Raw genomic sequence first — 17,604 nt, forward strand, 5'->3', positions numbered from 1 at the left:
TGATCTCTGAGAATCATCCCACTCCCGGCATCTCCAATAGCACTGATGTATGAACCATCAGTATTAAGTTTCGCCCATCCTATTTTAAGTGGACACCATGCAGGAGTCACATTGTCATGAGGTTTTCTTCTTCCATGTAATGCATGGTTGGTTTGCCTTTTATAGGATCATAATTCTGGTCGCAGTGGATAGCAAGAAATGACTGTATATAACTCACCAGAAATCGCCTTGAGACATCAACTGGAGGAGTAGGTTTAAAACAGACTATCTCATTTTTAATAAATCAAACTCTCCAAAGTTCCATGAGAAAGTGTAGCCACAAGCTCTCCGACATATCACACGTGCTACGTAGCAGCCATTTCGGTCCAGTATATTTTACCTCCATAAAGATTTTCTTTGATATGATCCTACTCTCGTAAAGTTCCTTAAGTACGATGAGATCCCTTTAGCGCCTAAAACCGTATAAGTCGGGCTAGAAAATTTGATTGTCGACAATAACAACCCGAGGAAACGTCTCAAATATAAATACACCTAAGAGTGTGATGCGCTAGGGCACATCTCAAGGGCACAATACATATCTACAATGGATACATGTATAGAATGATATACAAAAATAAGTTACTGAAATATGTTTTGCAAAACACTAAGACTAATAATTTTTTTTTCTAATGGATACCTTAGTCCACCAACCATGAATGACCAGGGTAGGGGGGCCTTGCCCCCCCTGCCCTCACCTTATGTATGGTGATCTTTTACGATGTTTCTTAGTACTCACATACAATCGCTTCCATCTAGCGAGATTCAATAGAGGGAGGAGGCCTCTCGACAGAGAGATACTTGTGCAACATCTGTCAGTGCGGCTTCGTTGAAGCGCCTGCGCTGCACAGACACATGAATGTGCACCGGCGTCAAGATGGATTGCACGACGAAACACCATGAGCTTCGCTAGCTCGGGATCCGTACTAGAGGAGAAAAAATGGCACGTCCCTGCAAGAAATACTCCATGCTGGTCACTGAGAATCGCTCCTCAACCTCCACAGTCATGGCTCTTCAACATGCTATGGTCTGGATTAACTTTCATCCACTCTGCCTTGGTTAGGATTTGCTTTTAATATATGCAAAAGTATTAACTTGGAAGAGGACGAAGATCCAACTCTACTTGGTACCGTACCATTCAGTAAGTCCCTTGTACTTTTCAATGGTACTTTTTCTTCTCTGTTCAGAGTCAGTTAGCTCATAGGAATTTTGCCAACACAAGTAGAGCTAACTAGTTGACTTCTATTGATTTTCATACGAAAATCAGGAAGATTTGAGTGATCTGGGTTGAAGAAACAGGGAGAGAGGGCAGAGGCGATGAATGGGGAATTTTCTGGATCTCATCCAATCCATCTCTCTATTCTCTATCCTATATTATAAATTTCAACTCACACCAACACTCCCCCTCAAGATGGGGCAAACACATCAGATAAACCCATCTTGCTACAAAAGATGGAGAACAACTTTTCTGGTAGACCTTTTGTTAGAACATCTGCTACCTGACTTGCTGAAGTCACATATGGTACACAAATCACTCCTCGATCCAACTTCTCTTTGATGAAATGATGATCAACTTCAACATGTTTAGTACGATCGTGTTGCACCGGATTATTTGCAATATCAATTGTTGCTTTGTTATCACAGTAAAGCATCAAAGGCTTACTATGACATAACCTCAGCTCTGTTAGAAGAATCTGCAGCCATAATAGCTCACATAGGCCATGTGCCATGGATCTAAACTCAGCCTCGGCAATTGACCTAGCTACAACATTTTGTTTTTTACTTCGCCAAGAGACTAAATTTCCGCCAACAAATACACAATAACTGGAAGTGGATCGTCGATCATCTAGGGAACCAGCCTAGTCCGCATCTGTATAACACTCAACTTGTAAATTCCCTTGCTTTGTATACATAAGACCTTTCCCTGGGCACCCTTTAAGGTACCGTAGGGTTCTATTAATAGCATCCAGGTGAGTCGTTCTTGGGTTATGCATGAATTGACTCACAACGCTACCAGTGTGGGAGAGATAAATTAATTTACCCACAAGTCTCTGGTAGCGCTCTCTATTAACCAGACTCCCTACATCACTACTTAATCTGTGATCCTGTTCAATGGGAGTAGCAGCCGGTTTTGAACCGTACATGCCAGTTTCTTTGAGCAGGTCTAAGATGTACCTCCTTTGTGTTAGAAATATACCTTTTTTGCCACGCAATACTTCTATGTCAAGGAAGTACCTCAAGTGTCCTAGATCCTTCACTTCAAACTCTTGTGCAAGATGATGCTTCAGGCCAGCAATTTCCTCGGTATCATTGTCTGCCATCACAATATCATCGACGTAAACTATCAAGATTGCTACCTTGTTATTAGAATGTTTATAGAACAATGTGTGGTCAGCGTTTCTATGTCAATAGCCTCTTTTCAACATAGCTTGTGTAAAATGATCAAACCATTCCCTTGGTGATTGTTTCAACCCATACAAGGAACGATGTAGGTGTACTACTTTTCCTGTATTACGACTGGACTCAAAACCTGGTGGAATTTGCATATACACCTCTTCATGAAGATCGCCATGAAGAAATGCATTTTTTACATCCATCTGGTAGATGCTCCAATCAAAATTAAATACACAAGATATGAGAGTCCTCACAGAGCTCATCTTTGCCACAGGTGCAAAGGTTTCATCATAGTCTATACCATAAGTCTGAGTGTACCCCTTGGCTACAAGGCGTGCTTTGTATCTATTTATCTTACCCTCTGGGGTGTGCTTAATAGTAAAAACCCATTTGCATCCCACCGGTTGCTTACCTGGAGGTAGATTCACGAGCTCCCAAGTTTTGTTTTTCTCCAATGCTCTCATCTCATCCAGCATTGCTTCCTTCCATTTTGGGTCTTCCAAGGCTACTTTCCAGTTATTTGGTATAGAAACAAGATCTAGAGAAGCAATAAAACTTTGGAGGGATGGACTACAATATTTGTAGGAGATGTAATTGGCTATATCATGTTTGTAGTCTTTAAGATATCCTGGTGTGTTTAGTGTTCTAGTTGGTCTTCGTAAGGCAATAGGTAAATTGTCTACAAGAGTAGAAAGTTGATTATCACGTTGCCCTGATGTGCTAGTAGGAGCTACAGAATTAGAAGGCATAGTATTGGTACATGGGCCCTCACGCATTTGAGACTCCTCACCTTGAGATGGAAGTGATAAGTGTCCAGTGACATCACCCTCGTCTACATGACAAGAGTTATCATCACTAACACCATCATTCTCCTCCCCCTGATTTTGAGTGTTATTAGTAGACAAAGAATCACCTAAAGTGCGAGCAAGAACAAGGACAAGCCCTTCACTTCCCCTTTCTTGCTCCTCATCAGGAGGTGACAAGGAAATACCGGACCCAACATTTGACCCATAATACGGTTCATTTTCATGGAAAGTTACATCCATGCTCACAAAAAAGATGCTCTAAAGGACACCAACATCTATAGCCCTTTTTGAGGGGAATAACCCATAAACACACATTTTAGAGCACGGGGATCTAATTTCCCAACCAAATTTCTATAGTCATGCACAAAACAACACTACAAGAAATATGTCAACGTGTGACCTTCTGTCAGTGACCCTGGAAGAATTGGTCATAAATCTATGACCATTTGAGACCAATTGGTCAAAAGCTGTTCTGGGGGCTCCAAACCCTAAACTATATCGACCATTTTGGTCAGAAAGGTCGTAATTTCCTTACACGAAATGGTCATGAAGCAGGCAACACTGGTCCGCTACCTTATTTCTAGCTGATCACGACCAATATAGATGGTCATAACCTTGTAAATTGTCGTGGATTGTTATGACTAGGCGCCACCTCATCAGTTTTGCCTATATGTCATGTCCATGTGTCAATTTTTGCCCTAGGTTGTGAAGCAACCTATATTTCTGTCATTCCCAAAATTCCCAAAAAAATCTCATAAATTCTTTGGGTCATATATTCGTCAAATATGTAAAAATACTTCCTTGCCTAGTCCAAAAATAATTCAACAATATTCATTTTCCTATTCTATTCAGAACATCACTTTGTGAAGGAAGTACTATTTATATATTCTTGATTGCCCTCAAAATTTTTGGGCACTCTTTCCTATCCAAATCATTGCCTCATGACAAAATTCAGCTCCATTTGCCAAGTAAATCTTCCTCAGGAAATTTCCAAAGTTTTTGTCCACCTAGAAGCATTGTGAAGGAAGTACAAGATAGGAATATCGTAATGAGTTGAATTTTTGCCACATATTCTATATGCCAAATTAATAGCTCTACACAAAATTTTAGCTCTATCTAACAATACATGTGAGTTCACCATCGAATCTTTGTTTCTGGTAATATTTTTAGTTTGTGAACTCACATGTATTGTTAGATAGACAAAAAGTTAGGGTAATTTTCTGGTAAAATTTGTCAACACAGTCTCCCTAGTATATGATCATCCTCAGCTAAAACTCAGGCCCATTGGCCTTGTGAATTTCCCGTACCGCTAATCAAACACTTGGCTACTAATTCATGTTTGAGCATAGTTCGGTCTCCTCATGAGATTCTTCTGTTGTTATTTTCTTCCTAGCATCTAACTAGGGAGTGCCCAGCCTACTAGACATGCCTAGGCTGCCCAGAACAAATGGCAACGCCACGGTCACGCGGTGACCACGCGGCAGGCATGCGAGTCTACGCGCTCTAGAGTTGGGGCCCTGGGCTACCGTCCAAACCTCGACATATCACCACCAAACTATGTATTTATGCTTAAATAGATACTTATGTATCTATAAATGATTTTTGTAAAAAATAAAGAGCAAACTATAAGGCAGCTGCAGTTCAAATTTGACTCACTTCCTACTGAATCGGCGGAAATTTGTCTTTTTCAACAGAGGTGGATCAAAACTTTTCACACCCAACCATTTTGGCAATTGTGCATTAAATATGTCCTAGTATTTTATAAAATTGATTTGGTCCAATTTTGCAACAAATATATGGTAAGTCCTTCACAAAAAAACTCATTTTGGGCACCCGAAAAATGGGAAATTGATTTTTCGTCCAAAGAAAATGAAAAATCCCTTAGGCAACATTGTTTGTCATTCAAATATGCACCTTGTGCACAATATGAGATCATTTGGACAAACTATGCCATGAATGTGGCCATAAGGTTGATCATTTGGCTTGAAAGCCATGAATCTTCACACATGACAGCTCATTTCTGAGAACACTTTTTAAAAATAATTGTTGTATTACAAGTTTATTATTTTTCCTGGAAACTTGGTCACATATAATGACACAATGCAAAGATTTTCCAATTTTTGTGATTTTTTTCAATTTTTTATGCCCATTTCAAAATGCGGTCAAAACGACGGGCTTGACCATTCCTAGCTAGTGGTTGAATCTTGGAAAACTTTTGATATTTCTGTGATTAAATGGATACTTTTGTACCTAGAAATGATTTTTGGAAAAAATAATGAGCAAACTATGAGGCAGCTGCAATTCAAATTTGACCCGCTTCCTACTAAATTGACGGAAATTTGTCTTTTTCACCAGAGGTGGATCAAAACTTTTGACACCCAACCATTTGATTAATTGTTAATTAAATATGTCCTAGTATTTTATAAAATTGATTTGGTCCAATTTTGCAACAAATATATGGTAGGTCCTTCAATAAAAAAACTCATTTCAGGAACTCGGAAAATGGAAAATGAATTTTTCGTGCAAAGAAAATGAAAACTTCCTTAGGAAACATTGTTTGGAATTCCAAGATGCACCTTTCTGCATGATATGAGATCATTTGAACAAACTATGCCATGAATGTGGCCATAAGATTGATCATTTGGCTTGAAAGCCATGAATCTTCACGCATGATAGCTCATTTCTGAGAACACTTTTTTTAAAATAATTGCCGTATTACAAGTTTATTATTTTTCCTGAAAACTTGGTCACATATAATGACACAATGCGAAGGTTTTCCAATTTTTCAATTTTTTGAAATTTTTATGTACGTTTCAAAATGCGGTCAAAACGGCGGGCTTAACCGTTCCTAGCTAGTGATTGAATCCTGGAGAACTTTTGATGTTTCTGTGATTAAATGGATACTTATGTACCTAGAGATGATTTTTGAAAAAAATAAAGAGCAAACTATGAGGCAGCTGCAGTTCAAATTTGACCCGCTTCCTACTAAATCGGCGGGAATTTGTCTTTTTTCACGAGAGGTGGATCAATTCTTTTGACACCCAACAATTTGGTCAATTGTGCATTAAATATGGCCTATTACTTTAGAAAATTGATTTGGTCCAATTTTGCAAAAAATATATGGTAGGTCCTTCATAAAAAAACTCATTTCGGGATCTCGAAAAATAGAAAATGAATTTTCCATGCAAAGAAAATGAAAACTTCCTTAGGAAACATTGTTTGGAATTCCAAGATGCACCTTTGTGCATGATATGACATTATTTGAACAAACAATGCCATGAATGTGACCATAAGATTGATCATTTGGCTTGAAAGCCATGAATCTTCACGCATTATAGCTCATTTCTAAGAATAATTTTTTAAAATAATTGTCGTATTACAAGTTTATTATTTTTTCTGGAAACTTGGTCACATATAATGTTACAATGCGAAGGTTTTCAATTTTTTTTGAATTTTTATGCCCGTTTCAAAATGCGGTCAAAACGACGGGCTTGACCGTTCCTAGCTAGTGATTGAATCTTGGAAAACTTTTGATGTTTCTCTGATTAAATGGATACTTATGTACTTAGAAATGATTTTTGGAAAAAAATAAAGAGCAAACTTTGAGGCAGTTGCTGTTCAAATTTGACCCGCTTCCTACTGAATCGGCGAAAATTTGTCTTTTTCATGAGAGGTGGATCAAATATTTTGACCCCCAACCATTTGGTCAATTATGCATTAAATATGGCCTAGTATTTTAGAAAATTGATTTGGTCCAATTTTGCAACAAATATATGGTAGGTCCTTCATAAAAGAAATTCATTTTGGACACTCGGAAAATAGAAAATGAAATTTCCGTGCAAAGAAAATGAAAATTCCTTTGTCAACATTCTTTCTCATTCCTAGATGTACCCTTGTGAACCATATGATCTCATTTGTACTATTCCAGGATGCAAACTTATGCAAATATATTCTTTTTTTATTTCTCAGGTCATAAAATAGCTGACATGATTTTAACACATTCTTTTAGTCAACTACGACCAATTTAGATGGTCATAACGTCCTACTACATTCTGATTGGTCTCTGGACGTCTCACGCGGATCATGCATCAAACACCGTTGGATGCTCGCGGATCCAACGGCAGTGCTGAACCCTTCCACACCAACCCTAGCCTGATCATTTTCCATCCACCCCCATCTCCTTTCTTCCCCACACCCATCCATCGATCCAACCTAATCGCTCAAACCCTTCCAGATCGAGACAGAGCAAGAGCTCGCCTCCTCCCTTCCAGATCGCCGCCGCCACCTCCCTCCGACGGAGCTCGCCGCCGTCCATGGACTCCTCCACGCCCTCCTCTTCTCACCCCTCATCTTCCCTCACCAGAAGGGAGAGAAGAACTCGAGGGAGGGAGATCCAACGCGATCCAGCCTCGGCCTCCGCTGCGCGCCTCGCCGGAGCAGCTCTGCCATCGACCAAAGTCCCGCAGGTCGCCGTGTTCCCCCGCTCCTCTTCCTCCCTCTATTTATCTCTTCCTTTTTTCTCTCAAGTCTCAACCCCCTGATGTCTACTACACAACCTTCTTGTAGACGTTGTTGGGCCTCCAAGTGCAGAGGTTTGTAGGACAGTAGCAAATTTTCCTCAAGTGGATGACCTAAGGTTTATCAATCCGTAGGAGGCGTAGGATGAAGATGGTCTCTCTCAAGCAACCCTGCAACCAAATAACAAAGAGTCTCTTGTGTCCCCAACACACCCAATACAATGATAAATTGTATAGGTGCACTAGTTCGGCGAAGAGATGGTGATAGAAGTGCAATATGGATAGTAGATAAAGGTATTTGTAATCTGACATTATAAAAACAGCAAGGTAACTAATGATAAAAGTGAGCGTAAATGGTATTGCAATGCTAGGAAACAAGGCCTAGGGTTCATACTTCCGCTAGTGTAAGTTCCCTCAACAATGATAACATAATTGGATCACATAACTCCCTCAACATGCAATAAAGAGTCACTCCAAATTCACTAATAGCGGAGAACGAACAAAGAGATTATGGTAGGGTACGAAACCACCTCAAAGTTATTCTTTCCAATCAATCCGTTGGGCTATTCCTATAAGTGTCACAAACATCCCTAGAGTTGGTACTAGAATAACACCTTAAGACACAAATCAATCAAAACCCTAACGTCACCTAGATACTCCAATGTCAACTCAAGTATCCGTGGGTATGATTATACGATATGCATCACATAATCTCAGATTCATCTATTCAACCAACACAAAGGACCTCAAAGAGTGAACCAAAGTTCTACCGGAGAATCACGACGAAAACGTGTGCCAACCCATATGCATAGGTTCATGGGCAAAACCCGCAAGTTGATCACCAAAATATACATCAAGTGTATCACGTGATATCCCATTGTCACCACAGATATCCACGGCAAGACATACATCAAGTGTTCTCAAATCTTTAAAGACTCAATGCGATAAGATAACTTCAAAGGGGAAACTCAATTCATTACAAGAGAGTAGAGGGGGGAAGAAACATCATATGATCCAAATATAATAGCAAAGCTCGTGATACATCAAGATCGTATCACCTCAAGAACACGAGAGAGAGAGAGATCAAACACATAGCTACTGGTACATAGCCTCAGCCCCGAGGGAGAATTACTCCCTACTCGTCATGGAGAGCACCGGGATGATGAAGATGGCTACCAGAGAAGGATTCCCCCTCTGGCAGGATGCCGGAACGGGCCTAGATTGGCTTTCGGTGGCTACGGAGGCTTCTGGCGGCGGAACTCCCGATCTATTGTGTCCTCGGGTGTTTTTAGGGTATATGGAGATATATAGGCGGAAGAAGTATGTCAGGGGGGCCACGAGGGGCTCACGAGGATGGAGGGCGTGCCCAGGGTGGGTGGGCGCGCCCCCTGCCTCGTGACCTCGCAGATCCCCCGACGTGCACTCCAAGTCTTCTGGGCTTCTTTCCTTCCAAAAATGAGTTCCGTGAAGTTTCAGGTCAATTGGACTCCGCTTGGTTTTCCTTATCTTCGAAACCCTAAAACAGGGTAAAAACAAAAACTGGCACTGGGCTCTGGGTTAATAGGTTAGTCCCAAAAATGATATAAAAGTGTATAATAAAGCCCATAAACATTCAAAACAGTAAATAATATAGCATGGAGCAATCAAAAATTATAGATACGTTGGAGACGTATCAGCATCCCCAAGCTTAATTCCTGCTCGTCCTCTAGTAGGTAAATGATAAAAACAGAATTTTTGATGCAGAGTGCTACTTGGCAAAATTTCAATGTGATTCTTCTTAATTGTGGTATGAATATTCAGATTCGAAAGATTCAAGACAAAAGTTTAATATTGACATAAAAACAATAATACTTCAAGCATACTAACTAAGCAATCATGTCTTCTCAAAATAACATGGCCAAAGAAAGCTATCCCTACAAAATCATATAGTCTAGCTATGCTCTATCTTCACCACAAAAAATATTTAAATCATGCACAACCCCGATGACAAGCCAAGCAATTGTTTCATACATTTCATATTCTCAAACTTTTTCAATCTTCACGCAATACATGAGCGTGAGCCATGGATATAGCACTATAGGTGGAATAGAGTGGTGGTTGTGGAGAAGACAAAAAGGGAGAAGATAGTCTCATATCAACTAGGCGTATCAATGGGCTATGGAGATGCCCATCAATAGATATCAATGTGAGTGACTAGGGATTGCCATGCAACGGATGCACTAGAGCTATAAATGTATGAAAGCTCAACAAAATAAACTAGTGGGTGTGCATCCAACTCGCTTGCTCACGAAGACCTAGGGCAATTTGAGGAAGCCCATCATTGGAATATACAAGCCAAGTTCTATAATGAAATATTCCCACTAGTATATGAAAGTGACAACATAGGAGACTCTCTATCATGAAGATCATGGTGCTACTTTGAAGCACAAGTGTGGTAAAAGGATAGTAGCATTGCCCCTTCTCTCTTTTTCTCTCATTTTTTATTTTATTTTTTATTTTTTGGGACTTCTCTTTTTTATGGCCTCCTTTCTCTTTTTTTATTTGGGCTTCTTTGGCCTCTTTTATTTATTTATTTTCGTCCGGAGTCTCATCCCGACTTGTGGGGGAATCATAGTCTCCATCATCCTTTCATCACTGGGACAATGCTCTAATAATGATGATCATCACACTTTTTATTTTTCTTACAACTCAAGAATTACAACTCGATACTTAGAACAAAATATGACTCTATATGAATGCCTCCGGCGGTGTACTGGGATGTGCAATGATGCATGAGTGACATGTATGAAAGAATTATGCACGGTGGCCTTGCCACAAATACGATGTCAACTACATGATCATGCAAAGCAATATGACAATGATGAAGCGTGTCATAATAATGGAAGGGTGGAATATTGCATGGCAATATATCTCGGACTGGCTATGGAAATGCCATAATAGGTAGGTTTGGTGGCTGTTTTGAGGATGATATTTGGTGGGTGTATGATACCGGCGAAAAGTGCGCGGTATTAGAGAGGCTAGCAATGGTGGAAGGAAGGAAAGTGCGTATAATCCATGGACTCAACATTAGTCATAAAGAAATCACACAATTATTGCAAAAGTCTATTAGTTATCGAAACAAAGTACTACCCGCATGCTCCTAGGGGGATAGATTGGTAGGAAAAGACCATCGCTCGTCCCCAACCGCCACTCATAAGGAGGACAATCAATAAATTAATCATGCTCCGACTTCATCACATAACGGTTCACCATACGTGCATGCTACGAGAATCACAAACTTCAACACAAGTATTCCTCAAATTCACAACTACTCAACTAGCATGACTCTAATATCACCATCTCCATATCTCAAAACAATCATCAAGCATCAAACTTCTCTTAGTATTCAATACTCTATATGAAAGTTTTTACTATTCTTGGATGCCTAGCATATTAGGATTATCTAAGCAAATTACCATGCTATTTAAAACTCTCAAAATTATATAAGTGAAGCATGAGAGTTCATCTATTTCTATAATACCACCACCGTGCTCTAAAAAGATATAAGTGAAGCACTAGAGCAAACGACAAACTACTCCGAAAGATATAAGTGAAGATCAATGAGTAGTCGAATAATTATGCAACTATGTGAAGACTCTCTAACATTTAAGATTTTCAGATCTTGGTATTTTATTCAAACAGCAAGCAAAACATAATGAAATAAAATGACGCTCCAAGAAAAACACATATCATGTGGCGAATAAAAATATAGCTCCAAGTAAAGTTACCGATGAACGAAGACGAAAGAGGGGATGCCTTCCGGGGCATCCCCAAGCTTAGGCTCTTGGCTATCCTTGAATATTACCTTGGGGTGCCTTGGTCATCCCCAAGCTGAGGCTCTTGCCACTCCTTATTCCATAGTCCATCGAATCTTTACCCAAAACTTGAAAACTTCACAACACAAAACTTAACAGAAAACTCGTAAGCTCCGTTAGTATAAGAAAATAAATCACCACTTCCAGGTACTGTAATGAACTCATTCTTTATTTATATTGGTGTTAAACCTACTGTATTCCAACTTCTCTATGGTTTATAAACTATTTTACTAGCCATAGATTCATCAAAATAAGTAAACAACACATGAAAAAATAGAATCTGTCAAAAACAGAACAGTCTGTAGTAATCTGGATCAAACGTATACTTATGGAACTCATAAAATTCTCAAATAAATTTCTGGACCTGATGAATTTCTCTATTAATCATCTTCAAAAATAATTAACTAAATAGCACTTTCGAAATAAAAATGGCAGAAATTCTCATGAGCACTAAAGTTTCTGTTTTTTACAGCATGATCAACAAGACTTTCCCCAAGTCTTCCCAAAGGTTCTACTTGGCACAAACACTAATTAAAAGAATAAAACCACATCTAGACAGAGGCTAGATGAATTATTTATTACTAAACAGGAAAAAAGTAACTAGAATAAAATTGGTTGCCTCCCAACAAGCGCTATCGTTTAACGCCCCTTGCTAGGCATAATAATTTCAACGATGCTCACATAAAGGATAAGAATTGTAACATAAAGAGAGCATCATGAAGAATATAACTAGCACATTTAAGTCTAACCCACTTCCTATGCATAGGGACTTTGTGAGCAAATAACTTGTGGGAACAATAATCAACTAGCATAGGAGGGAAAAACAAGCATAACTTCAAAACTTTAAGCACATAGAGAGGTAACTTGATATTATTGCAATTCCTACAAGCATATATTCCTCCCTCATAATAATTTCCATTAGCATCATGAATGAATTCAACAATATAACCAGCACCTAAAGCATTCTTTTCATGATCTACAAGCATAGAATTTTTATTATTCTCCACATAAGCAAAATTCTTCTCATTCGGGATAGTGGGAGTATCATAAGAGACTTGGATACTATAAATTGTTTCCACATTAAAAGAGTAATGTTCAGAGAAGGGGTAATCATAACCATGAAAAGTTTTATAAATATAACCACTACTTTTTATAGCATAAGTATCACCACAATAATCATCATAAGTAGGAGGCATGCTATCATCATTATAAACTTGCATATCAAAACTTGGGAGACTAAAAATATCATCTTCATTAATCATAGCTTCCCCAAGCTTGGAACAAACATTAATTGCAACAAATATATTCTCAAAAACATCATCTTCATCAAACATAGCATCCCCAAGCTTGGGCCTTTTCATATAATAAGCATAATCACTTTCATCATCAATAGTATGGATAGCACCAATAGTATAGCAATTATCATATTCTTCCAAGCAAGTGCCAAAAAGATTTTCAAGATCATAAGAAGTATCATTATCTTCCACAATTATATTTTCATGAGGCACAATAGTAATAGGAGCAGCATTATTTGGGAGAGATATCTTTTTACCTCTCTTCCTTTTTCTTTTCTTCTTCTTCACCACATCATGTGTGGGTTCAATCCTCTTTTTGGAGCTCCTTATTAATGAGATTGGTTGAATAGGAGGCTCCTCCTCGTTACCTGATTCATCATAAGAAATAATAGGAGGATATTGGGAAGTCTCTTCCCTTTCATTAGTATTCTCTTCCTCTTCTATTTCTTTTCTTTTCTTTATGTAGTTGGCAATATAAGGATTTTCAATACAATTCACCACACAATACATATAAATTTTCTCTAGATCAAAATCAAGAACTCTATCAAGGGCAAATTTTGGAATATCCTTAGTTATACGTTTCATTTCTTCGTAGCCCATAAGCAAACTAAGTTCATTATAATGTGCAAGGGAAATCAAGTCATCACAATTTTTGGACATGATTAGATCATGAAACAATTTGCATAGGTAATTAAATGACCACGTTCATTACAAAGCTCACAAGTATGGCCAAGAAAATTTAAATTTTCAGCACAATCATCTAGCACTTCTTGCAAAAATTTAGTTTCTAAGTACTTATGCTTCTTGCAATATCTATCTTCTCTATTTGGTGTGTACTTACAAACCCAATGCACTCCACAAAAATTGACATGTTTATAGGAGACATTTTCATCATAACTAGTGCAATCATCATTAGTGTCATGGATATTCAAAGAATTCATACTAACAACATTGTAATCATGCTCATCATTCAAATATTTAGTTCCAAACATTCTAATGCATTCTTCTTCTAGCACTTGAGCACAATCTTCCTTTCCATCATACTCACGAAAGATATTAAAAAGATGAAGCGTATGAGACAAACTCAATTCCATTTTTTTGTAATTTTCTTTTATAAACTAAACTAGGGATAAAACAAGAAACTAAAAGACTCGATTGCAAGATCTAAAGATATTCCTTCAAGCACTCACCTCCCCGGCAACGGCGCTAGATAAGAGCCTGATGTCTACTACACAACCTTCTTCTTGTAGACGTTGTTGGGCCTCCAAGTGCAGAGGTTTGTAGGACAGTAGCAAATTTCCCTCAAGTGGATGACCTAAGGTTTATCAATCCGTAGGAGGCGTAGGATGAAGATGGTCTCTCTCAAGCAACCCTGCAACCAAATAACAAGAGTCTCTTGTGTCCCCAACACACCCAATACAATGGTAAATTGTATAGGTGCACTAGTTCGGCGAAGAGATGGTGATACAAGTGCAATATGGATAGTAGATAAAGGTATTTGTAATCTGAAATTATAAAAACAGCAAGGTAACTAATGATAAAAGTGAGCGTAAATGGTATTGCAATTCTAGGAAACAAGGCCTAGGGTTCATACTTCTGCTAGTGTAAGTTCCCTCAACAATGATAACATAATTGGATCACATAACTATCCCTCAACATGCAACAAAGAGTCACTCCAAAGTCACTAATAGCGGAGAACGAACGAAGAGATTATGGTAGGGTATGAAACCACCTCAAAGTTATTCTTTCCAATCAATCCGTTGGGCTATTCCTATAAGTGTCACAAACAGCCCTAGAGTTCGTACTAGAATAACACCTTAAGACACAAATCAATCAAAACCCTAATGTCACCTAGATACTCCAATGTCACCTCAAGTATCCGTGGGTATGATTATACGATATGAATCACACAATCTTAGATTCATCTATTCAACCAACACAAAGGACCTCAAAGAGTGCCCCAAAGTTCTACCGGAGAATCACGACGAAAACGTGTGCCAACCCCTATGCATAGGTTCATGGGCGGAACTCGCAAGTTGATCACCAAAACATACATCAAGTGTATCACGTGATATCCCATTGTCACCACAGATATCCACGGCAAGACATACATCAAGTGTTCTCAAATCTTTAAAGACTAAATGCGATAAGATAACTTCAAAGGGGAAACTCAATTCATTACAAGAGAGTAGAGGGGGGAAGAAACATCATAGGATCCAAATATAATAGCAAAGCTCGCGATACATCAAGATCGTATCACCTCAAGAACACGAGAGAGAGAGATCAAACATATAACTACTGGTACATAGCCTCAGCCCCGAGGGAGAACTACTCCCTGCTCGTCATGGAGAGCACCGGGATGATGAAGATGGCTACCGGAGAAGGATTCCCCCTCCGGCAGGGTGCCGGAATGGGCCTAGATTGGCTTTCGGTGGCTACGGAGGCTTCTGGCGGCGGAACTCCCGATCTATTGTGTCCACGGGCGTTTTTAGGGTATATGGAGATATATAGGCGGAAGAAGTACGTCAGGGGGGCCACGAGGGGCTCACGAGGGTGGAGGGCGCGCCCAGGGGGGTGGGCGCGCCCCCCTGCCTCATGACCTCCTCGCAGATCCCCCGATGTGCACTCCAAGTCTTCTAGGCTTCTTTCCTTCCAAAAATGAGTTCCGTGAAGTTTCAGGTCAATTGGACTCCGTTTGGGTTTCCTTTTCTTCGAAACCCTAAAACTGGGTAAAAACAGAAACTAGCACTGGGCTTCCTCGTCGAGCTGTCGCTGGAGTTCCAAGTCCGCGCTGCTCGAAATGTCTTCAACCTCCATCGGCCCTTGTTCCTCCATGCCTCGCCAAGCGCGCACCAAGCCGTCGTCGCGTCGAGCTCCACTGCCCAAGTCCGCCATCCCGCCGCCCGTCGGACCTCCCTGGTTGTGTTCCTCCACTGCATCCAGCCGCTCCTCGAATGCATCAAGTCCCCCTGCATCAAGCGCCACCCTCGCCAAGATGCATCGAGCGTTGGTGCTCTTCTGCCTCATCGGGTGGATGACACCCAGCGCACTCGCACGCGTGGGGTCAAGGGCGTTGGCTAGGCCTCTGCCTAGCCAAATCGCCGGCGCCTCCCCGCTTGATCCCCTGCTTGACCGCTCGCATGGTACGCTCCCTCGCTCACTCCGTCCCCTCTCCTCGAGTTGACGAGATCTGAGAGAAGCCGTCGAGCGGCCGTTTGGTGTGGCACAGGCCAGCGGCCATGTGCTGTGCTCAGGACTTGTTTCATCACAGTTCTTTTTTAGTTCCCTTTAGCTACTTTAGATAACCATAGTTCTTCTCTAGTTGTACTTGGACTGTTAATTTGGTACTCCATCACATCGGTGTGGGTTTTGGCAGTACGAGTGTACTGTGATACGTCCATTTTGCATCATGCTTTTATATCAATATTTATTGCATTATGGGCTGTTATTACACATTATGTCACAATACTTATGCCTATTCTCTCTTATTTTACAAGGTTTACATAAGAGGGAGAATGCCGGCAGCTGGGATTCTGGGCTGGAAAAGGAGCAAATCTTAGAGACCTATTCTGCACAGCTCTAAAAGTCCCGAAACTTCACAGAAGATGTTTTCCAAAGATATGAAAAATACTGAGAGCAAGAACTTCACCAGGGGGGCCACACCCTGCCCATGAGGGTGGGGGCGCGCCCCCTACCTCGTGGGCTCTCTGGTGGCCCTCTGGTGGCCATCTTCTGCTATATGGAGTCTTTCTATGGGAAAAAAAATCATAAGCCATCTTCTCGGACGAAACTCCGCCGCCATGAAGCGGAACCTTGGCGGAACCAATCTAGGGCTCTGGCGGAGCTGTTCTGCCGGGGAAACTTCCCTCCCGGAGGGGGAAATCATTTCCATCGTCATCACCAACACTCCTCTCATCGGGAGAGGGCAATCTCCATCAACATCTTCATCAGCACCATCTCATCTCAAAACCCTAGTTCATCTCTTGTATCCAATTCTTGTCTCCAAGTCCGGGATTGGTGCTAGTAGGTTGCTAGTAGTGTTAATTACTCCTTGTAGTTGATGCTAGTTGGTTCAATTGGTGGAAGATCATATGTTCAGATCCTATATGCATATTAATACCCCTCTGATTATGAACATGTTTATGCTTTGTGAGTAGTTACTTCTGTTCCTGAGGACATGGGAGAAGTCTTGCTATTAGTAGTCATGTGAATTTGGTATCCGTTCTATATTTTGATGAGATGTATGTTGTCTCTCCTCTAGTGGTGTTATGTGAATGTCGGCTACATGACACTTCACCATTATTTGGGCCTAGAGGAAGGAATTGGGAAGTAATAAGTAGATGATGAGTTGCTAGAGTGACAGAAGCTTAAACCCTAGTTTATGCGTTGCTTCGTAAGGGGCTGATTTGGATCCATATGTTTCATGCTATGGTTAGGTTTACCTTAATACTTTTGTTGTAGTTGCGGATGCTTGCAATAGAGGTTAATCATAAGTGGGATGCTTTTCCAAGTAAGGACAGTACCCAAGCACCGGTCCACCCACATACCAAATTATCAAAGTACCGAACGCGAATGATATGAACATGATGAAACCTAGCTTGACGATATTCCCATGTGTCCTCAGGAGCGCTTTACATCACATAAGAGTTTGTACAGGCTTGTCCTTTGCTACAAAAAGGATTGGGCCACCTTGCTGCACTTT

The 17,604-nt window shown here is 40.3% G+C and overlaps 1 pseudogene; it reads right to left on the reverse strand.

The window, feature by feature from the left end:
- Positions 1 to 1,882: 1,882 nt before the first annotated feature.
- Positions 1,883 to 15,929, reverse strand: LOC147964053 (uncharacterized; annotated as a pseudogene).
- Positions 15,930 to 17,604: the final 1,675 nt, after the last annotated feature.

The sequence above is a fragment of the Triticum urartu genome, chromosome 6A (genome assembly GCF_056163025.1).
Source record: "Triticum urartu cultivar PI428250 chromosome 6A, HENAU_Tu73, whole genome shotgun sequence".
NCBI lineage: Eukaryota > Viridiplantae > Streptophyta > Magnoliopsida > Poales > Poaceae > Triticum > Triticum urartu.